The sequence below is a fragment of the Dama dama genome, chromosome 28 (assembly GCF_033118175.1).
Source record: "Dama dama isolate Ldn47 chromosome 28, ASM3311817v1, whole genome shotgun sequence".
Lineage (NCBI taxonomy): Eukaryota > Metazoa > Chordata > Mammalia > Artiodactyla > Cervidae > Dama > Dama dama.
The window spans coordinates 1,723,669-1,748,312 of NC_083708.1; positions in this window are offsets into that span (position 1 = coordinate 1,723,669).

Below are 24,644 nucleotides of genomic sequence, written 5' to 3' on the forward strand. Positions count from 1 at the left end.
TGTATAAGGATTACATTAAATCTATAGATTGCTTTGCATAGTATTGGCATTTTAATAATAATTCTTCCCATCCAAAAGCTTGGAATATCTTTCATTTTTTTGAGTCATCTTCAGTTTTATCAATATTTTATAGTTTTCAGTGTATAGGTCTTTAATTTCCTTGGTTAAGTTTTTCCTAGGCTTTTATTTTTTTGTCATTTTATTTCTTTTATTTTTTTAAGTAATTTTATTTTTTAATTAATTAATTTATTTACTTCAATTGGAGGATAATTCTTTTACATCATTGTGACAGCCCCTACTACATACTTGCGGCCCCTCCCTCCTGAATCCCACACCCTCTCCCTTCTGATTCCATCCTTCCAGCTTGGCAGAGAGCACTGGCTTGGGTTCCCTGTGTCATACATCAAACTCCCTCTGGTTATCTGTTTTACATATGGTAAGGTATGTGTTTCAATGCGATTTTCTCAAATCATTCCCTCTCTCCTTCCACTGAGTCCAAACATCTGTTCTCTGTGATTGTCTCCAATGCTGCCCTTCACGTAGGATCATCAGCATGATCTTTCTAGATTCCATATGTATACTTTAATACATGGTATCTATTTCTGGCTTACTTCACTCTTATAATAGGCTCTAGGGTAATCCATCTCATTAGAACTGACTTAATGTGTTCCTTTCTATAACTGAATATTTATTCCATTGGGCATATATACTAAAACTTTCTTTTTCTTTTTCATTTATTTTTATTAGTCGGAGACTAATTACTTCACAACATTGCAGTGGGTTTTCTCATACGTTGACATGAATCAGCCATGGAGTTACATGCATTCTCCATCCCGATCCCCCCTGCCACCTCCCTCTCCGCCCAGTTCCTCTGGGTCTTCCCAGTGCACCAGGCCTGAGCACTTGTCTCATGCATCCCACCTGGGCTGGTGATCTGTTTCACCATAGATAATATACATGCTGTTCTCTTGAAATATCCCACCCTCGCCTTCTCCCACAGAGTCCAAAAGTCTGTTCTGTACATCTGTGTCTCTTTTTCTGTTTTGCATATAGGGTTATCATTACCATCTTTCTAAATCCCATATATATATGTGTTAGTATGCTGTAATGTTCTTTATCTTTCTGGCTTACTTCACTCTGTATAATGGGCTCCAGTTTCATCCATCTCATTAGAACTGAGTCAAATGAATTCTTTTTAATGGCTGAGTAATATTCCATGGTGTACATGTACCACAGCTTCCTTATCCATTCGTCTGCTGATGGGCATCTAGGTTGCTTCCATGTCCTGGCTATTATAAACAGTGCTGCGATGAATATTGAGGTGCATGTGTCTCTTTCAGATCTGGTTTCCTCAGTGTGTATGCCCAGAAGTGGGATTGCTGGGTCATATGGCAGTTCTATTTCCAGTTTTTTAAGAAATCTCCACACTGTTCTCCATAGTGGCTGTACTAGTTTGCATTCCCACCAACAGTGTAAGAGGGTTCCCTTTTCTCCACACCCTCTCCAGCATTTACTGCTTGTAGACTTTTGGATAGCAGCCATTCTGACTGGCGTGAATTGGTACCTCATTGTGGTTATGATTTGCATTTCTCTAATAATGAGTGATGTTGAGCATCTTTTCATGTGTTTGTTAGCCATCTGTATGTCTTCTTTGGAGAAATGTCTGTTTAGTTCTTTGGTCCATTTTTTGATTGGGTCATTTATTTTTCTGGAATTGAGCTTCAGGAGTTGCTTGTATATTTTTGAGATTAATCCTTTGTCTGTTGCTTCATTTGCTATTATTTTCTCCCAATCTGAGGGCTTTCTTTTCACCTTACTTATAGTTTCCTTTTTTGTGCAAAAGCTTTTAAGTTTCATTAGGTCGCATTGGTTTATTTTTGCTTTTATTTCCAATATTCTGGGAGGTGGGTCATAGAGGATCCTGCTGTGATTTATGTCAGAGAGTGTTTTGCCTATGTTCTCCTCTAGGAGTTTTATAGTTTCTGGTCTTACATTTAGATCTTTAATCCATTTTGAGTTTATTTTTGTGTATGGTGTTAGAAAGTGTTCTAGTTTCATTCTTTTACAAGTGGTTGACCAGTTTTCCCAGCACCAATTGTTAAAGAGGTTGTCTTTTTTCCATTGTATATTCTTGCCTCCTTTGTCGAAGATAAGGTGTCCATAGGTTCATGGATTTATCTCTGGGCTTTCTATTCTGTTCCATTGATCTATATTTCTGTCTTTGTGCCAGTACCACACTGTCTTGATGACTGTGGCTTTGTAGTAGAGTCTGAAGTCAGGCAGGTTGATTCCTCCAGTTCCATTCTTCTTTCTCAAGATTACTTTGGCTATTCGAGGTTTTTTGTATTTCCATACAAATTGTGAAATTATTTGGTCTAGTTCTGTGAAAAATACCGTTGGTAGCTTGATAGGGATTGCATTGAATCTATAGATTGCTTTGGGTAGAATAGCCATTTTGACAATATTGATTCTTCCAATCCATGATCACGGTATGTTTCTCCATCTGTTTGTGTCCTCTTTGATTTCTTTCATCAGTGTTTTATAGTTTTCTATGTATAGGTCTTTTGAGAAGTGAAACTCTCGGTGTTTGCAGACGACATGATCCTCTACATAGAAAACCCTAAAGACTCTACCAGAAAATTACTAGAGCTAATCAATGAATATAGTAAAGTTGCAGGATATAAAATTAACTCACAGAAATCCCTTGCATTCCTATACACTAACAATGAGAAAACAGAAAGAGAAATTAAGGGAAAATACCATTCACCATTGCAACAAAAATAATAAAATACTTTGGAGTATATCTACGTTTTTTGTCATTTTAAACAGGATTTAAAAAAAGAAAACTTCATCTTTAGGCTATTCCATTATTAGTATAAAGAAATGCAACCTATTTCTGTATATCAATCTTGTATCCTGATACCTTTCTGAATTCATTTATTAACTCTAATAGTTTTTGTGTAGAGACTTCACGCTTCTGTATATAGAGTATCATGCCATCTGCAAATAGTGACAGTTTTACCCTTTCCCTTACAATTTGAATACCTTTTTTTTTCCTTTTTCTTGTGTGATTACTGTAGCAAGAGCTTCCAGCATTACTTTTAATAGAAATGGTGAGAATGCACATCCCTGTCTTGTTCCCAAATTTAGCAGAAAGGCTTTTATTTTTTCACTGTTGAGTATTAGGTTGACCGTGAGTTCATCATTAATGACCTTTAATTTGTTGAGATATATTCCCTCTGGACCCACATTTGTGAGAATTTTTATAATAAATGAATGTTGAATTTTGTCAAATGCTTTGTCTGCATCTATTGAAATGATCATGTGATTTTTGCCTTTCCTTTAATTAATGTAGTGAATCACATTGATTGACTTGCAAATATTGAACCATCTCTGTGACCCTGGAATAAATCCAACTTCATCATGGTCTTTAATATCCGCAAATCAATCAATGTAATACACCACATTAACAAATTGAAAGATAAAAACCATATGATTATCTCAATAGATGCAGAGAAAGCCTTTGACAAAATTCAACACTCATTTATGATTAAAACTCTCCAAAAAGCAGGAATAGAAGGAACATACCTCAACATAATAAAAGCTATATATGACAAACCCACAGCAAGCATCACCCTCAATGGTGAAAAATTGAAGGCATTTCCCCTGAAATCAGGAACAAGACAAGGGTGCCCAGTCTCACCACTACTATTCAACATAGTGTTGGAAGTTCTGGCCACAGCAATCAGAGCAGAAAAAGAAGTAAAAGGAATCCAGATAGGAAAAGAAGAAGTAAAACTCTCACTGTTTGCAGATGACATGATCCTCTACATAGAAAACCCTAAAGACTCTACCAGAAAATTACTAGAGCTAATCAATGAATATAGTAAAGTTGCAGGATATAAAATTAACACACAGAAATCCCTTGCATTCCTATATACTAACAATGAAAAAACAGAAAGAGAAACTAAGGAAACAATACCATTCACCATTGCAACAAAAAGAATAAAATACTTAGGAGTATATCTACCTAAAGAAACAAAAGACCTATACATAGAAAACTATAAAACACTGATGAAAGAAATCAAAGAGGACACAAACAGGTGGAGAAACATACTGTGTTCATGGATTGGAAGAATTAATATTGTCAAAATGGCTATTCTACCCAAAGCAGTCTATAGATTCAATGCAATCCCTATCAAGCTACCAACGGTATTTTTCACAGAACTAGACCAAATAATTTCACAATTTGTATGGAAATACAAAAAACCTCGAATAGCCAAAGTAATCTTGAGAAAGAAGAATGGAACTGGAGGAATCAACCTGCCTGACTTCAGACTCTACTACAAAGCCACAGTCATCAAGACAGTGTGGTACTGGCACAAAGACAGAAATATAGATCAATGGAACAGAATAGAAAGCCCAGAGATAAATCCATGAACCTATGGACACCTTATCTTCGACAAAGGAGGCAAGAATATACAATGGAAAAAAGACAACCTCTTTAACAATTGGTGCTGGGAAAACTGGTCAACCACTTGTAAAAGAATGAAACTAGAACACTTTCTAACACCACACACAAAAATAAACTCAAAATGGATTAAAGATCTAAATGTAAGACCAGAAACTATAAAACTCCTAGAGGAGAACATAGGCAAAACACTCTCCGACATAAATCACAGCAAGATCCTCTATGACCCACCTCCCAGAATATTGGAAATAAAAGCAAAACTAAACATCATGGTTAATGATCCTTTTCAAGTGTTGTTGAAAAGTGTTTGCCAATATTTTGTTGAGGATTTTTCCATCTATATTCATCAAAGATATTGTCCTTAGTTTTCTTTTTTTGAAGTGTCTCTGTCTGGTCTTGGGTATCAGGATAATAGTGGCATCATAGAATGAATTTGGGAGTGCTCTCTCCTCTTCAATTTTTTGGAAGAGTTTGACAAGGATAGATGTTAGTTCTTCTTTATATGTTTGGTAGCATTACCCTTGAAGTTGTCTGGTCCCAGACTTTTGCTTGTAGGGAGTTTCTTAAATTACAGTTTCTGTTTCACTTCTATTGATTGGGCTGTTCAAATTATTTATTTCTTTTTGACTCAGTCTTGGCAAGTGGTATGTTTCCAGAAACTTGTCTATTTCTTCTAGGTTGTCCAATTTCTTGGTACTGTCTGATGATTTTTTTTTTTTTTTTTTTTTTTTTTTTGTATTTCTGTGGTTTCGGTTGTTATTTGCAACAAGTTTTTTTTTTTTAATTAAAGATTCTTTAACTGTTCTCTTTTTTGTTGTACTTATCTAAAGCTGACATTGCAAAGTATTTTCTGTGATTATAACTTATCAAATCTCAAATAGGATACTGATGCAGGTAATTTTCAATATCTTTCCCAGAATTTCTCTTCTAAACATATGGCAAATACCTGAATTTTAGACTCATAACAGCTTGCATTTAGAACCTTGCTTCATTGTTAACAAGTTGTTTGACCTAGAAGATTGCTAACCACTGTGAATCTTAGTTTTCTTATCTGTAAAATAGGAATAATAACAGCTTGGGCTTATTCTAGTGCCTGAGATACAGAAAACACTGAATAAATCACTATAATGTCATATTTCTCTCCTTAAGTCACATCCACAATTAAATAGAACAATGATGTTTGTTACTTGAGGACTGGGAAGTGATTAGTAAAATAGAAATTGTAATCCTTGTGTTACCTACTTAAAGTCAGGGTCTGGAATTTGATTTTCTCCTCTTACAAACAAGTTAGTATGTTACTGTTTCATGAATACTGGTCAATAACACATGACCCATGGGCAGATACAAAGGACTTTGTTACTCACAGCACAATAAGCAGCATGGGCTACAGGTGGATGGTACCTATGTAGGAAGCTGCTCTGGATACAAAAATACAGAGCTTTGGGAATTAAGCAAACCCACTCTTTGAGAGAGATATTAGCTCATCATCAAGGTTACTCACTGCAAACATAACCCTGAGAAACATCTGAAAAGGAGCAATAAGATACTTGGATCTTTGGCATATCTAGCAAGAATGTGCAGGGATGCTCAGGGCCCCTAGTGAAGTGCCTCAACTCCTATATAACTCATTAGTGACATTGATACTGAATATAGGTTGAAAAGTGCTTTTACAGCTTTTTGGGAAAAAATTAGTAAATGTGACAACTCCTAGAATTTAGCATAATGCTTAACACTGTTAGTGTTTAATAAATGAGAAATATGCCAACACACAATCTAATTAGTATACTTCTAAAATTATTTTTGTCATAATTTTACTTCAAAATTAAGATAAATTAAAGGACAATAATTTGTTAATTAAAGTGAAATTCCTGTGTCTTATAAAGCCAGGAGATAGCCTGAGTTTCTAGTAGGAAAAGTAGAGATCTATCTGTGACAGAGAATCATCGAAATAAAGAGGACAACTTGGGTGTTTAAATAGATAGGTGGCCAGAATTGACAATACAAAAGTAAGTACATCCATAATTATTGAATTTGCCTATTATTTTTAACTGCCTAAAACTATTCAAATTGTAATTTAGAGAGAGGAATAAATACAACAAGTGGGTGACTGACTATGCTGCATTTAACCTCAAGACCTACAGGATCACATACCAACCAATGCTGCTCAGCAGAGCTGCCTTATCTGGATCTGCTCTTTGGCCTTCACACATGGCACCACTTCCTTTTATCCTTTCAAGCCAACTTTTTATATCATGAGGGAGCTACTTGATTAACCTCAATATATTCATTGGGCAATAATTTCTTAACATGTTCTGATCAGTTTCAATTCTGCCTTCCTATCATATGCAGAATTTGAAGGATGTGCTCAAGAGCTGTTGTCACCCCTAAGCTAGCAGGGTGTGAATTAAGTTCTTCACGCTGTCAGAGCAGAAGGTACCCTGCCAAAGTCTACTGCTACAATTTCCAAAATTCCCTGCGATTTTCTTTGCAAATAATTACACCATCAGATCAAACCCAGGTGTTCCACATTACAGGCAGGAGACCTGGGTTCCATCCCTGGATTGGGAAGCTGCCCTGGAGGCGGGTATGGCAACCCACTCCAGTATTCTTGCCTGGAGAATTCCATGAACAGAGGAGCCTGGTGGGCTACAGTCCATGGGGTCGCAGAGTCGGACACGACTGAGCAACTTTCACTTTCTTTTTTTTTTTTTTCCCACAGCATAAAATATGACAATTTTAACAGTGTTTGGAAGGTAGAGAAAGTTGAGTTTTTACAAGTAAGAAAATCTTACAGATGAGTGATCAAAACCTACAGAGTGCAGATTTCTTACTTCCAGACCACCCGGAGTCTTCTGCAGTCAAGCCCTTGGTCTTCTTACTCCTCCCTTAAGATCCCGGTAGACTTCTTCATCCCTTTCCACCTCTCTCCTTCCATCCTCCCCCATCTACTTCCTTTTCCTCATTCTGGCTGAGGCTTCTGAATCTAACTGCCTGAGCTGGAGGATGACAGAGAAGTGGGGATGGGAGGTGTAGGGGAGGACTGCAGTCTCTCAGCTTTACACAAAAGGGAGAAGCGAGGAGACTGATTACCTGATTCAGTCTCAAGGTCAAAATGACCAGGACCACAAACTTTATTTTACTATTGAATCTTGTGTGTAATTTTTCTAAAGAGTATTAAATTTTCGAGCTAGTGGTGAAGAACCCGCCTGCCAATGCAGGAGACATAAGAGATATAGGTTCATTCCCGGAGTTTGGAAGATCTCCTGGAGGAGGGCATGTCAACGAACGCCAGTATTCTTGCCTGGAGAGTCCCATGGACAGAGGAGCCTGGAGGGCTATAGAGTCACAGAATCAGACTCGACTGAAGCGATTTAGCACACACACACACACACACACACACACACACACACACACACACACACACATTGTATTTTTTCTCCATCTCCTTGCCTTTTCCTGGCTTGAGGTGAATTATATTGGGGATTGAAAGGAAGTGGAGTCTCTTACCAAGAACCAAGAATCTCTTACCAAGATTACTTTTACATATTTCTGGTTCACTAGCAATATCACATAATATTTCTTTAGCTCTTGACCCTATTGTCAGCCCCAGTAGTGAGCCTATATCTTAGCTTGCTTCCTGCTTGTCCCGGAGCACACAATACTTAATTGCTAAATTGCTTTTTTTGTTTGTTTGTTTTATTACCTCCTTTACTTCTGTTACTGTATCATACTTTTGTCATGTGGTGATACTTACCAAATTGTGTCGTATGTAAAAAGTATGTATCCATAGGTATCCAAAGTATATGTGTCCATTATATTCTCTGCTATATTGTAAACTATTTAAGAACTTGTTCTTAAATACACACACCTAACACCTGATACATACTGAGAACATACAGATGCTCAATTCACATTGGTTGAATAAGAGTATGAATAAATAACTGTCCTCTTCTACAACTCTGCAATAGCTCTGCTCTTTTTTTAGCATCTTTAAACTTTGATATTTTTACTATACATTTTTTTCTCACTAAAGTGTCTCCATTACCTTCACTTTCTCAGGTCATTACATATTGCCTACTGTTGTTATAGGGTGATACATTTTAATAAATTTGTAATGCATTTTTAAATGTCATTTTAGTGAACATGAAATGAACTCTATGCAGCTACATGGCAGATGAGGCACTTTCATCTGGAATGAGTGCAGACCACTTTCTCCATTTGCGGATGTTATCTGCAGTCTTCCTAAGTATGAAGATACGATGCTAACATCTAAAATTGAAAGGAAGCTACCTTTTAGTTAAGAGAAACTTCATTAAATGTGAATGAGTGAGAAGAAGTTTTAAGAAATGAAACAGTTTGAAAGAAAGTGATGTTTAAAATTTTTAAATATTATGCACATATGAAGTAAATTACTGTAAAGAATGATTTAAAATGGAAAATAAAATGTGAAGTGCACTGCTACTCTTCTGTGTAAGCCCCTCTAATAAATGCAGTCAGAGATCCAGAGTCCTAAATAACTTATTGTTTCTAGATTTATCAATTTCATTGACTATGTACTACATATTGATCCCTATTACAAATTGTTTTTAATACTGCCTAATTTTTCATCTACATCATTTCCAAATTAAATAGCTGTTTTTTTATTTCCATCCTTGACCCACCATTACTAGGTATGCAAACTTTGGCAAGTTTCTTAACTCACTGTGATTTAGTTTTTCTTTCTCTAAAATGGAGAAAAGCTAAGGAGTCAGATTAAGAAAAGCTAAAAGTTCATAGGATTGTCATGAAGGTTAAATGTGTTAAAATATTTAAGGAACTATGCCCAGCATATAGCAAATGTCATGTAAGTAATTATTATTATTGCTGTTGTTTTCTTCAAGTTTATACTTATAAATTAACACTATATTCTTAAATTTAATTTCTCCTTCCATCAATCTAGAACATATATATAGGCCCCCTACTATGTAAGCTATTCTTTCCTTTTCTTTCATCTATCCTTTCAGTTTATGAAAATTATGTGATTAATTTAATTTATTAGCTTAATTCAATAATTCAGTTTTGTAACCAAATTAAAGTTTCTGCAACAAGAACCCAAAGTATAGCACAGGAAACTAGACTCAATACTTTGTAATGTCTTATAAGGAAGGGAAAAGAGTCTGAAAAACTGAATCTAATTTTGCTATACACTTGAAACTAACATAACATTGTAAACAAAAGTGAAAGTGTTAGCCCCTTAGTCTTTTTCAACTCTTTGCGACTGTAGCCTGCCAGACTCTTCATCCATGGGATTCTCCAGGCAAGGATACTGGAGTGGTTGCGATTTCCTTCTCCAGTTGTAAACAAATTATAATTTTAAAAAATGTTTCTGCACCCCAAGGCACATATTAATCAAATTAACAAAGATCAAACACAAAGAACAAATATTAAAAGCAGCAAGGAAAAAACAACTAATAACACACAAAGGGATTTCCATAAAGATAACAGCTGATCTTTCAATAGAAACTCTTCAGGCCAGAATGGAATGGCAGGACATACTTAAAGTGATGAAAGAAAATAAGCTAGAGCCCAGATTACTGTACCCAGCAATGATCTCATTCAAATATGAAGGAGAAATCAAAAGCTCTATAGACAAATATAAGCTGAGAGAATTCAGCACCACCAAACCAGCTCTCCAACAAATGCTAAAGGATCTTCTCTAGACAGGAAACACAGAAAGGGTGTATAAACTCGAACCCAAAACAAAAAAGTAAATGACAACGGGATCATACTTGTCAATAATTACCTTAAATGTAAATGGGTTGAATGCCCCAACCAAAGACAAAGACTGGCTGAATAGATACAAAAACAAGACCCCTATATATGCTGTCTACAAGAGACCCACCTCAAAACAAGGGACACATACAGACTGAGAGTGGAGGGCTGGAAAAAAATATTGCATGCAAATAGAGACCAAAAGAAAGCAGGAGCAGCAATACTCATATCAGATAAAATAGACTTTAAAACAAAGACTGTGAAAAGAGACAAAGATGGACACTACACAATGATGAAAGGATCAATCCAAGAAGAAGATATAACAATCATAAATATATATGCACCCAACATTGGAGCAGCACAATATGTAAGACAAATGCTAACAAGTATGAGAGGGGAAATTAACAATAACACAATAATAGTGGGAGAATTTAATACCCCACTCAAACCTATGGATAGATCAACTAAACAGAAAATAAACAAGGAAACACAAACTTTAAATGATACAATAGACCAGTTAGACCTAATTGATATCTATAGGACATTTCACCCCAAAACAATGAATTCCACTTTTTTGTCAAGCACACGCAGATCCTTCTCCAGGATAGATCACATCCTGGGCCATAAATCTAGCCTTGGTAAAATCAAAAAAATTGATGCATGATACAGGATGCTTGGGGCTGGTTCACTGGTATGACCCAGAGGGATGGAATGGGGAGGGAGATGGGAGGGGGGTTCAGGATGGGGAACACATGTACACCCATGGCAGATTCAAGTCAATGCATGGCAAAACCAATACAATGCTCTAAAGTAAAATGAATAAACTAATTAATAAAAAAAATTGAAATCATTCCAAGCATCTTTTCTGATGACAATGCAGTAAGATTAGATGTCAATTACAGGAGAAAATCTATTAAATATTCCAACATATGCAGGCTGAACAATACGCTGTTGAACAACCAACAAATCACAGAAGAAATCAAAAAAGAAATCACAGTGTGTATAGAAACAAATGAAAATGAAAACACAACAACCCAAAACCTATGGGACACTGTAAAAGCAGTGCTAAGGGGAAGGTTCATAGCAATACAAGCTTACCTCAAGAAACAAGAAAAAAGCCAAATAAATAACCTAACTCTACACCTAAAGCAAGTTGAAAAGGTAGAAATTATGGACCCCAGGGTTAGTAGAAGGAAAGAAATCTTAAAAATTAGAGCAGAAATAAATGCGAAAGAAGCAAAAGAGACCATAGCAAAAATCAACAAAACAAAAAGCTGGTTCTTTGAGAAGGTATATAAAATTGACAAACCATTAGCCAGACTTATCAGGAAACAAAGGGACAAAAATCAAATAAACAAAATTAGAAATGAAAATGGAGAGATCACAACAGACATCACAGAAATACAAAGGATAGTAAGAGACAATTATCAGCAACTCTATGCAAATAAAATGGACAACTTGGAAGAAATGGACAAATTCTTAAAAACTTACAACTTTCCAAAATTGAACCAGGGAGAAATAGAAGATCTTAACAGACCCATCACAACCACAGAAATTGAAACTGCAATAAGAAATCTTCCAACAAACAAAAACCTAGGACCAGACGGCTTCACAGCTGAATTCTACCAAAACTTTAGAGAAGAACTAACACCTATCCTACTCAAACTCTTCCAGAAAATTTCAGAGGAAGGTAACTTCCAAACTCATTGTATGAGGCCACCATCACCCTAATGCTGAAACCTGACAGAGATGCCACAAAAAAAGAAAATTACAGGCCAATATTACCAATGAACATAGATGCAAAAATCCTTAACAAAATTCTAGCAAACAGAATCCAACAACATATTATAAAGATCATACATCATGACCAACTGGGCTTTATCCCAGGTTTGCAAGGATTCTTCAATATCCACAAATCAATCAATGTAATACCCCACATTAACAAATTGAAAAATAAAAACAATATGATTATCTCAATAGATGTAGAGAAAGCCTTTGACAAAATTCAACATCCATTTGTGAAAAAACCCTCCAGAAAGCAGGAATAGAAGGACCATACCTCAACATAATAAAAGCTATATATGACAAACCCTCAGCAAACAGTATCCTCAATGGTGAAAAATTGAAAGCATTTCCCTTAAAGTCAGGAACAAGACAAGGGTGCCCACTCTCACCACTACTATTCAACATAGTGTTGGAAGTTTTGGCCACAGCAATTAGAGGAGAAAAAGAAATAAAAGGAATCCAGATTGGAAAAAAAGAAGTAAAACTCTCACTGTTTGTAGATAACATGATCCTCTACGTAGAAAACCCTAAAGACTCCACCAGAAAATTACTAGAGCTAATCAATGAATATAGTAAAGTTGCAGGATATAAAATTAACACACAGAAATCCCTTGCACTCCTATATGCTAACAATGAGAAAACGGAAATCAAGGAAACAATTGCATTCACCATTGCAACAAAAAGAATAAAATACTTAGGAATATATCTACCTAAAGAAACAAAAGGCCTACATAGAAAACTATAAAACACTGGTGAAAGTAATCAAAGAGGACACAAAGAGATGGAGAAATATATCGTGTTCATGGATTGGAAGACTCAGTATTGTGAACATAGCTATACTACCCAAAGCAATCTAGAGATTCAATGCAATCCCTATCAAGCTACCAACGGTATTTTTCACAGAACTAGAACAAATAATGTCACAATTTGTATGGAAACACAACAAACCTCGAATAGCCAAAGCAATCTTGAGAAAGAAGAATGGAACTGGAGGAATCAACCTGCCTGACTTCAGTCTCTACTACAAAGCCACAGTCAACAAGACAGTATGGTACTGGCCGAAAGACAGAAACAAAGATCAGTGGAAGAAAATAGAAAGCCCAGAGACAAATCCACACACCTATGGACACCTTACCTTCGACAAAGGAGGCAAGAATATACAATGGAGAAAAGACAATCTCTATAAAAAGTGGTGCTGGGAAAACTGGTCAACCACTTGTAAAAGAATGAAACTGCAACACTTTCTAACACCATACACAAAAATAAACTCAAAATGGATTAAAGATCTAAATGTAAGACGAGAAACTATAAAACTCCTAGAGGAAAACATAGGCAAAACACTCTCTGACATAAATCACAGCAGGTCTTACATTTAGATCTTTAATCCATTTTGAGTTTATTTGTGTGTATGGTGTTAGAAAGTGTTCTAGTTTCATTCTTTTACAAGTAGTTGACCAGTTTTCCCAGCACCACTTGTTAAAGAGGTTGTCTTTTTTCCATTGTATATCCTTGCCTCCTTTGTCGAAGATAAGGTATCCATAGGTTTGTGGATTTATCTCTGGGCTTCCTATTCTGTTCCATTTACCCACTTCCCAGAATATTGGAAATAAAAGCAAAAATAAACAAATGGGACCTAATGAAACTTAAAAGCTTTTGCACAAAAAAGGAAACTATAAGCAAGGTGAAAAGACAGCCTTCAGAATGGGAGAAAATAATAGCAAATGTAGCAACGGACAAAGAATTAATCTCAAAAATATACAAGCAACTCCTGCAGCTCAATTCCAGAAAAATAAATAACCCAATCAAAAAATAGGCCAAAGAACTAAACAGACATTTCTCCAAAGAAGACATACAGATGGCTAACAAACACATGAAAAGATGCTCAACATCACTCATTATCAGAGAAATGCAAATCAAAACCACAATGAGGTACCATTACACGCCAGTCAGGATGGCTGCTATCCAAAAGCCTACAAGCAGTAAATGCTGGAGAGGGTGTGGGGAAAAGGGAACCCTCTTACACTGTTGGTGGGAATGCAAACTAGTACAGCCACTATGGAGAACAGTGTGGAGATTTCTTAAAAAACTGGAAATAGAACTGCCATATGACCCAGCAATACCACTTCTGGGCATACACACTGAGGAAACCAGAATTGAAAGGGACAGTTGTACCCAATGTTCATTGCAGCACACTGTTTATAATAGCCAGGACCTGGAAGCAACCTAGATGCCCATCAGCAGACGAATAGATGAGAAAGCTGTAGTACATATACACCATGGAATATTCCTCAGTCATTAAAAAGAATACATTTGAATCAGTTCTAATGAGATGGATAAAACTGGAGCCTATTATACAGAGTGAAGTAAGCCAGAAAGAAAAACACCAATACAATATACTAACACATATATATGGAATTTAGAAAGATGGTAATGATAACCCTGCATGTGAGACAGCAAAAGAGACACAGATGTATAGAACAGTCTTTTGGACTCTGTGGGAGAGGGCGAGGGCGGGATGATATGGGAGAATGGCATTGAAACATATAAATTATCATATGTGAAATGGATTGCCAGTCCAGGTTGGATGCATGATACAGGGTGCTCGGGGCTGGTGCACTGGGATGAGCCAGAGGGATGGGGTGGGGCGGGGGGTGGGAGGGGGCCTCAGGATGGGGAACACATGTACACTCATGGTGGATTCAAGTCAATGTATGGCAAAACCAATACAATGTTGTAAAGTAAAATAAATAAATACATTTTAAAAAATAAATAAAGTGGAAAAAATAAAAATAAAAAACATTTCTGGAGTTTCCTGGCAGCACAGTGGTAAGAAGCCACCTGCCAATGCAAGGGACATGGGTTCGATCCCTGGTCCAGTAATATTCCACATGCTCTGGAGCAACTAAGCTTGTGCACAACAGCCACCGAGCCAGCGCTCTAGGGCCTGCCAGTCGCAACCACTGAGCTCATGCACTAAAACCCGAGAGGTCTGCATGCTCTATGGCTTGTGAACCTTCACTACCGAGCCTGTGCCTTAATTACTGAAGTTCGAGCGCCCAGAGTCTGTGCCCCACAAAAGAAACCACTGCAGTGAGAAGCTCGAGCCCTGCAATGAAGAGCAGCCCCCACCCGCTGCAACTAGAGAAAGCCCTCACACAGCAAAGACCCAGCACAGCCAAAAATAAAAATAAATAAATAATTTTTTGAAAAAGTTTCTGTGTTTTATGTAAAATACTCTTGAAAACTGAAAATTTCCACCAAAAAGATAGCATTTATATTATTACAACATAAATACTATTTGCTATACAGAAAAGTAAATCATGTGATTATGCTTCATTATAAGCCCAACATCAAAAAGTAATGCTTTAAGCCTTGATAAAAACTTTCCTCACGTTCAATCATCAGTTCAAACCATTCCATATTTTAGTTTGCTATGTTTAAATCATTGTTTCTTATAAACCTTTTATTTTTCGCTGGTGTTTTTAATTGCTTTTCTTTTGCCTTGCTGGTAAAAGAACCATAGCCCTTTAATACACGATGAAGGTTACCCATCCTGCACCTATTCCTTTCTGCTGTAGGACTGCTCTAAATTTCTTTGGTTTCCTGCTTCCATCTGGACAAATTGATCCTGACTTTCCTCTGGCTCAGAGTCAGTTTTGTCACACTATCCTCTTTTTTCATTCCATTACTTGTTTTGCTAAACTACATCCTTATTACTTGTTTTGCTAAACTACGTCCTCAAAAAAGATGATTGGTAGGCAAGCTTTCTGAATTCTTGCATGTCCAAAAATGTATCTCTTGCCTTCTAATTCTTTATAATTATCTGATAATTTAATTGAGCATAAAGTATTGAGTTCAAAATAATTTTGTGAGGTTCACCAATATAAATCATTTGCTACTTTCCATTCTGTTAATTAGAAGACAGATGCCAACTGGATCCTCATTTCTGTGTAAGTGAACATGGATTCTCTTTATGGAAGCCTTTAGAATGTTATCCTTGGCAATTTTAAATATGTTTTATTATTATTTTTATATAGCTTAATTGATTTTTCATAAGTATCCTCATAAAAAAGCTTTATGTTTTAAGTCCTCAGGAATTTCTTTTCTCTAGTAATTTCCTCTCCTCTATTTATTCAATACACTTTTGCCTAAAATACATTGTTTGTCAAACACTGACATTCCAGGATTAAACTACTACAGACGATGTGTCCATCTCTATCTTTTTCCTTTTCATTCTAGGACACTTCCTTGCAGACCTATTGTTGTTTTTTTTAAGCAATCACATTTGTCTCCCAAAGTTCTTTTTGTCTTCTGATTGTTTAATTTTCATAGTATTTAGCATACTTTTATGATTTAAAAAAATCCCTCCCCTCAAAGAGCTGGCATCCTAGAGACTTTTACTAAGAATTCCCTTGCTGCTTGATTGGAACAGAGGTTAGACTAGTGTGCAGTAATTGGGTTCAGGAAAGCAAGTGTAACCCAATGACAAACATCTGGTGTGTGTCTAGAAATGAGAAGGATACACATTATATAGAGTGAAATTAGGTGACGAGACTAGGTATTAAGGGATTGAAGACTTTTTTTCTTTTTAATTTCTATTGTTTTTTTTTTTTTTTTTTTTTTTTAGAAGAATCAGTGGACATGTGTTACTTTTATAAGAAAATTACTGGTCTTCTTTTTAAGCTTGTTGGGGAGGGGAAGGAGAAGGAACATATGAGCATGATTAATTTGTGTAGAGAAAGGGCCAGAAGGTGTTAAAAGGGAAACAGCCAGAGAGGAAAGGGGGCGACCAATAGAGTAGGATCTCTGTGCATGTGGGGAGGAGGCAAAGCAAACACACATAGTAACATTAGCCCTGGGGAGGAGAAAAAGTCTCTCTTATGTAGAGACAAGAAGGAAAAAGAGAAGGTCATATGCAGAAGATATGTTTGGATACAGTTTTGAGGAGAGAGAATAGCCTAGGAGGCAAAAGACCAAGGTCCAACCCTAGCTCTTGACTTCCTGGCAGAAACCAAGGGCCAGTTACCTAACTTTTCGTCTCCTCCAAATAAGGCCAACAGTCGTGTGGGCTGTTGAGACAACTAAACATAGAGTGTGGATGGTATTTGGCAATCATTCTCAGCAAGTGCTACTTGTTTGCTCTTTTATCTCTCTGCCTGGCTGCCTGGACAGAAAGATTATAACAACAGAATTCCAGTTGCCGTTGTTCAGTCCCAAAGTAATGTCTGACTCTTTGTAACCCCATGGACTGCAGTATACCAGATTCCTCTGTCTTCCACTATCTCCCAGAGCTTACTAAAATTAATGTCCATTGAGTCTGTGGTGTTATCTAATCATCTCATCCTCTGCCGCTCCCCTCTCCTTCAGCCTTCAATCTTCCCCAGCGTCAGGGTCTTTTCCAATGAGTCAGCTCTTCCCATCAGGTGGCCAAAGTATTGGAGCTTCAGCTTTAGCAACAGTCTTTTCAATAAACATTCATGATTTATTTCCCTGGGACTGACTGGTTTGATCTCCTTGCATTCCAAGGGAAACTCAAGAATCCTCTGCAGCACCACAATTTGAAAGCATCCATTCTTCAGTGCTCAGCTTTCTTTATAGACCAACACTCACCTCTGTGCATGATTACTGGAAAAACCACAGCTTTAACTATATGGATCTTTGTCAGCAAAGTAATGTCTCTGATTTTTAATACCCTGTGTAGATTTATCATAGCTTTCTTTCCAAGAAACAAGCATCTCTAATTTCATGACTGTAGTCACCTTCTGCAGTGATTTTGGAGCCCAAGAAGAGAAAATCTGTCACTGTTCCACTTTTCTTCTTCTATTTGGCATAAAGTGATGCGACCAGATGCCATGATCTTAGCTTTTTGAATTCTGAGCTTTAAGCTAGCTTTTTCACTCTCTCCTTTCACCCTCAGTGATAGGCTTTTTATTTCCTCTTTGCTTTCTGCCTCAAGTGGTATCATCACTATATCTGAAGTTGTTGAAATTTCTCATAGCAATCTTGATTCCAGCTTGTGATTAATCTGGTCCAGCATTTTGCATGATGTACACTGCATATAACTTAAATAAGCAAAGTGACAATATACAGTCTTGTCATACTCCTTTTGCAATTTTGAACCAGTCTGTTGTTTCATGTAAGGTTCTAACTATGGCTTCTTGACCCACAAAAAGGTGTCTCAGGAGAGAGGTATTCCCACCTCTTTAAGAATTTTCCAGTTTATTGTGATCCATACAATCAAAGAGTTTAGCATAATTAATGAGGCAGAAGTAGATGTTTTTCTGGAGCTCCCTTGCTTTCTCTACAATCCAATAAATGTTGGCAATTTGATCTCTGGCTCCTCTGCCTCTTGGAAGCCCAGGTTGTATATCTGGAAGTTCTTGGTTCATGTACTGCTGAAGCCTAGCTTGAAGGATTTTCAGCATAACCTTGCTAGCATGTGAAATGAGAACAGTTGTACAGTAGCTGGGACATTCTTCGGCACTGCCCTTCTTTCGGCTTCCCTGGTGGCTCAGAGGGTTAAGCGTCTGCCCGCCATGTGGGAGACCTGGGTTTGATCTCCAAGTCAGGAAGATCCTCTGGAGAAGGAAATGGCAACACACTCCAGTATTCATGCCTGGAAAATGCCATGGACTGAGGAGCCTGGTATGCTACAGTCAATGGGACTGCAAAGAGTCATACATAACTGAGCAACTTCACTTCTTAGGGATTGGAATGAAAACTGACCTTTACCAGTCTTGTGGCCACTGCTGAGTTTTCTAAATTTGCTGACATATTGAGTGCAGCACTTAACAGCATCTTTCAATATTTTAAATAGCTCAGCTATTTAAATACCAGAATACAGTCACTTCCACTAGCTTTGGTCATAGTGATGCTTCCTAAGGCCCACTTGACTTCACACTCCAGATGTCCAGCTCCACATGAGTGACCACACCATCTTGGTTATCTGGGTCATTAAGACCTTTCTTACACAGGTTTTCTGAGTATTCTTGCCACCTCTTCTTAATCTCTTCTGCTTCTGTTAGCTCCTAACCATTTCTGTTTTTTATCATGCCCATCCTTGCATGAAATATTCCCTTGATATGTGCAATTTTCTTGGACAGACTTCTAGCCTTTACCATCCTATTCTTTTCCTCTATGTCTTTGTCTTGTTCATTTAAGAAAGCATTCTTATCTCTCCTTGCTATTCTCTGGAACTCTACATTCAGTTGGGTATATCTTTTCCTTTCTCCCTTGCCTTTTGCTTCTCTTTCCTCAGCTATTTGTAAAGTCTCCTCAGACAACCATTTGCCTTCTTGCATTTCTTCTTCTTCTTTGGGAAGGTTTTGGTGACTGCCTCCTATACAGTGTTATGAACTTCAGTCCATAGTTCTTCAGACACTCTGCCTGCCAGATCTAATCCTTTGAATCTATTCATCAAAGATGAATAGTATTCATCCATACTCCACTGTATAATCACAAGGGATTTGATTTAGGTCATATCTGAATGTGCATGTGCATGCTCATTTGATGTGACTCTTTGCAACCCCAATGGACTGTAGCCCACCAGGCTGCTCTCTCCATGGAATTTTCCAGGCAAGAATACTGGAGTGTGTTGCCATTTCCTTCCCCAGGGATCTTCCCAACCCAGAGATTGAACCCATGTCTCTTGTGTCTCCTGCACTGGCAGGTGAGTTCTTTACCAGCTGAGCCAACTCCCTACTTTCTTTAATTTAAGCCTGAATTTTGAGTAAGAAACTAATGATTTGAGCCATAGTTAACTCTAGGTTTTGTTTTTATTGACTGTATAGAGTTTCTCCATTTTTGACTGAAAGAACACAATCTGATTTTGATATTAACCATCTAGTAGAATCCATGTGTAGAGTATCTCTTATGTTGTTGGCAAATGGTGTTTGCTATGACCAGGGCTTCTCTCGACAAAACTCTTGTTAGCCTTTTTCCTGCTTCATTTTGTACTCCAAGGCCAAACTTGCCTGTTATTCCAGGTATCTCCTGACTCCCTACTTTTGCATTCCAATCCCCTGTGATGAAAAGTACATGGTTTTTGGGATGTTAGTTCTAGAAGGTCTTGTAGGTCTCCATAGAACCAGTCAACTTCAGCTTCATCAGCATCAGTGGTTGGAGCATAGACTTGGATTACTGTGATGTTGAATGGTTTGCCTTGGAAATGAACCAAGATTATTCTGCCATTTTGGAGATTCATCCAATGACTGCATTTTGGACTCTTGTTGACTATGAGAGACTCCATTTCTTCTAAGGGTTTACTGCCCATTAGTTCAGTTCAGTTCAGTCGCAGTCATGTCCAATTCTTTGCGACCCCATGAATCGCAGCACGCCAGGCTTCCCTGTCCATCACCAACTCCCAGAGTTTATTCAAACTCATGTCCATCGAGTCGGTGATGCCATCCAACCATCTCATGCTCTGGCATCCCCTTTTCTTCCTGCCTTCAATCTTTCCCAGCATCAGAGTCTTCTCAAATGAGTCAGCTCTTAGCATCAGGTGGCCAAAGTATTGGAGCTTCAGCTTCAGCATCAGTCATTCCAATGAATATTCAGGACTGATTTCCTTTAGGATGGACTGGTTGGATCTGCTTGCTGTCCAAGGGACTCTCAAGAGTCTTCTCCAACACCACAGTTCAAAAGCATCAATTCTTCAGTGCTCAGTTTTCTATATAGTCCAATTTCACATCCATACACGACTACTGGAAAAACCATAGTTTCGACTAGATGGACCTTTCTTGGCGAGGTAATGTCTCTGCTTTTTAACATGCTGTCTAGGTTGGTCATAGCTTTTCTCCCAGGGAGCAAGCATCTTTTAATTTCTTGGCTGCAGTCACCATCTGCAGTGATTTTGGAGCCCCCCCAAATAAAGTCTGTCACTGTTTCCACTGTTTCCCCATCTATTTGCCATGAAGTGATGGGACCAGATGCCATAGTTGTAGATATAATGGTCATCTGAATTAAGATATCCCATTTCTGTCCATTTTAGTTCACTGACTCCTAAGATGTCAATGTTCAATCTTGCCTCTCCTGATTGATCACATCCAATTTGCCTTGATTCATGGACATAACAGACTTCCCTGGTGGCTCAGACACTGAATAATCTGGCTGCAATGCAGGAGAACTGAGTTCGATCCCTGGACAGGAAGATCCCTTGGAGAAGGAAATGGCTACCCACTCCAGTAGTCTTGCCTGGAGAATTCCATGGACAGAGAAGCCTGGCAAGCTACAGTCCAAGGGGTCACAAAGACTAAGGGACTAACATGGATCTAACATTCCAGGTTCTTATGCAATATTGCTCTTCATATCATTCAACTTTACTTTCACCACCAGATAGATACATACAGAGCTGAGAATCATTCCTGCCTTGGCCCAGCCCCTTCATTCTTACTGAAGATATTAGTAATTGCTCTCTGCTTTTCCCTGGTAGCATATTGGACACCTTCCCACCTAGGGGGGTTAATCTTCTGGCATCATATCTTTTTCCCTTTTCATACTGTTCATGGTGTTCTCCAGACAAGAATACTGGAGTGGGTTGCTATTTCCTTCACCCGTGGACTACATTTTGTCAGAACCTTCATCATGGCCTGTCCATCTTGGGTGGCCCTGCATGGTATGGCTCATAGCTTCATTGAGTTATGTAAGCCCCTTCTCCACAACAAGGCTGTGACCCATGAAGGGGTTTTTGTAACTCAGTGATCCATTAATTCCAGAGCTGTTATTTAATAGACCAGCATTGCCAGTCTTGTTGTTTCAGCCCTCAGCTTGGCACCAGACTCCAGTACATGAGTCAGTCTAAACTTCCATTCCAAGTTGCCGATGGGCTATCCCACACACTACCCCTCCTCAGGACCAGATTCCACCTCACTCACCTGCTTCCTGCCTGGATCCTTGATGCTACTGTATGCATTGTAAAAACCATTAATTATATATATTGAAACAATTTCTGAGAACTTTTAAATAATTAAATACATAAGGCAGTATATTTTATAACTAATAACAATGTTAAGAGAAAATATTTGCTAGGTAAATTTAAGAAGAATGTTGCATCCATCTTGAGTAAACAGATGTTTATAAAAATTTAAATGATAATAAATAATAACAGATATTAGTTTTTGTCATCATAGTCATGATTTCTGTAAAACTTTTGTAGAACTGTCTGGTGTACTAGAACTCATAACATCAAACAAAAAATGTTTAAAAACTATATTTCATTGTTAGCTATTTAATTTCCTTTGTATTTTAAAGTCTTTGAAGGAAAAAAAAGTCCTTTTGGGAATTTTTATTTCTGTGAGGAGGTATTATAAATAGAATATTAATTATTTCAACTCAGATTTTCAAGTTTCTCATTCATATTCTTATACAAATTGTTCAAGTGAGATAGGATATATTATGCTATTGCATATATAAAGGGCTAATAGAACAAAAGAAAGCCTTTTTATTATACTTTGAAGGCTGCAACACTAACATAGAAGGATTTACTATAACCACTATTTACCTGCAAAAGAAGTTCATCTGCTGCTGAGAAGTTAATAGATGTACCCAGAGAAGGCAAATGTTTCTCATGTGACACCTTGCATAAAGTCTGTTCTGTCATAAAATCTGTTACCTCCAAGGAAGAGATTGCAATTGGTATGCACGTACTGAAAACTGAGAAGAAGACAGGAATTCGGCGGTGATTTTATTTGAAGCCAAATTCATGTTCCATTCCCACATTTTTATGTTCAAAGTTTAAGGAAGAAAATATTTGTGTAAAGGAAGTAGCTCATGGAAATAAATTAAATGTGTATATGTAAAAGTAAGAATTTTAAAAATTTACTTTCTATCGTGAAATTTTTCAAATATGTGCAAGAGACCCTCTTTTACCCATCATCTAACGTCTGCGATTATCAGCATTCTATTTTTCTATTTTTATCTAGTCTCAATACATGGCTTTAAAATTTTATTAGTATTTTCTGGAGTCTTTTTAGCTTAAATTCCAGATACAGTTTGCTCATATGAAGTTCCATATATCTTTTTTTAAGATACTATAATTATTTTTAATCAGCTCATGATTCCATAGCTATCAAGAGCCAGATCCAGGACTTTAACTTAGACTGCCTTCTTTCCAAGTTTGAGCTCTTAACCACTCATTCAGATGTACTATATATGATTCCTTCTGAATATCCATTATAAACACTGGCTTTTAAAAATACCTAACAGAGGATCTGAGACATTACTTTGCCAACAAAGGTCCGTCTAGCCAAGGCTATGGTCTTTCAAGTAGTCGTGTATGGATGTGAGAGTTGGACTACAAAGAAAGCTGAGCACCAAACAATTAATGCTTTTGAACTGTGATGTTGGAGAAGACTCTTGAGAGTCCCTTGGACTGCAAGGAGATCCAACCAGTCCATCCTAAAGGAAATCAGTCCTGGGTATTCATTGGAAGGACTGATGTTGAAGCTGAAACTCCAATAGTTTGGCCACCTGATGCGAAGAGCTGACTCATTTGAAAAGACCCTGATGCTGGGGAAAATTGAGGGCAGGAGGAGAAGGGGACGACAGAGGATGAGATGGTTGGATGGCATTACTGACTCAATGGACATGAGTTTGGGTGGACTCTGGCAGTTGGTGATGGACAGGGAGGCCTGGCGTGCTGCAGTTCATGGGGTCGCAAAGAATTGGACACGACTGAGCAACTGAACTGAAAAGAGGATCTGAGAGATGAGATGGAAGAGCAGAAACAAAGGCTCAACCACCAGCACACAGTATTCCCAAAGCCTTCCTGAGCCTACAGCTGCCTTTTAACACACTCCTTGACACACTCTTGCCCACCAGAGAGGCAAGACACAGCTGCACCTACCAAGAAATCTGCACAAGCCAATTAGACCAGTCTCACCCACCAGGGGACAGAAATCAGAAGCAAGAGGTACTACAGTCCTACAGCCTGTGCAACAGACCGCAAACACCAGAAATTTAGACAAAAAAGACCTCTGAGACAGCATTAAATGCATAAATATTCACATTATATGGCTCTCAGAAGGAGGAGAGAAAAGGCCTGAGAAAATATTTGAAGAGATAATAACTGAACACTTACCTAACATGGGAAAGGAAACAGTCACCCAAGTCCATGAAGAGCAGAGTCCCATATAGGCTAAACCCAAAGAGGAACACACTTCAACCAAATTGAAAAAAATTAAAGATAAAAAGAAAATATTAAAAGTCACAAAGGAAAAGCAACATGTAAGATGCAAGGGAATTCCCATAAAATTATCAACTGATTTTTCATCAGAAACTGCAGGCCAGAAGAGAGTAGCACAATATATTTAAAGTGATAAAAGGGAAAAACCTATAACCAAGAATACTCAGAAAGGCTCTTATTCAACTTTGATGGAGAAATAAAAACATTTACAGATCAATAAAGGCTTAGAGAATTCAGTACCACCAAATTAGCTTCACAACAAATGTTGAAAGAACTTTTCTAGGAGGAAAACAAAAATCCACAGCTAGAAACAAAAAAAATTAGGAATGAGAAAGCTCACCAGTAAGGGTGAATAAACAGTACAGGTAGTGAATAATCTATATACAAATATGATATCAGGACTAGCAATCATGAGAAAATGAGATTACAAATGCAGAATATTGAAAATGCATTTGA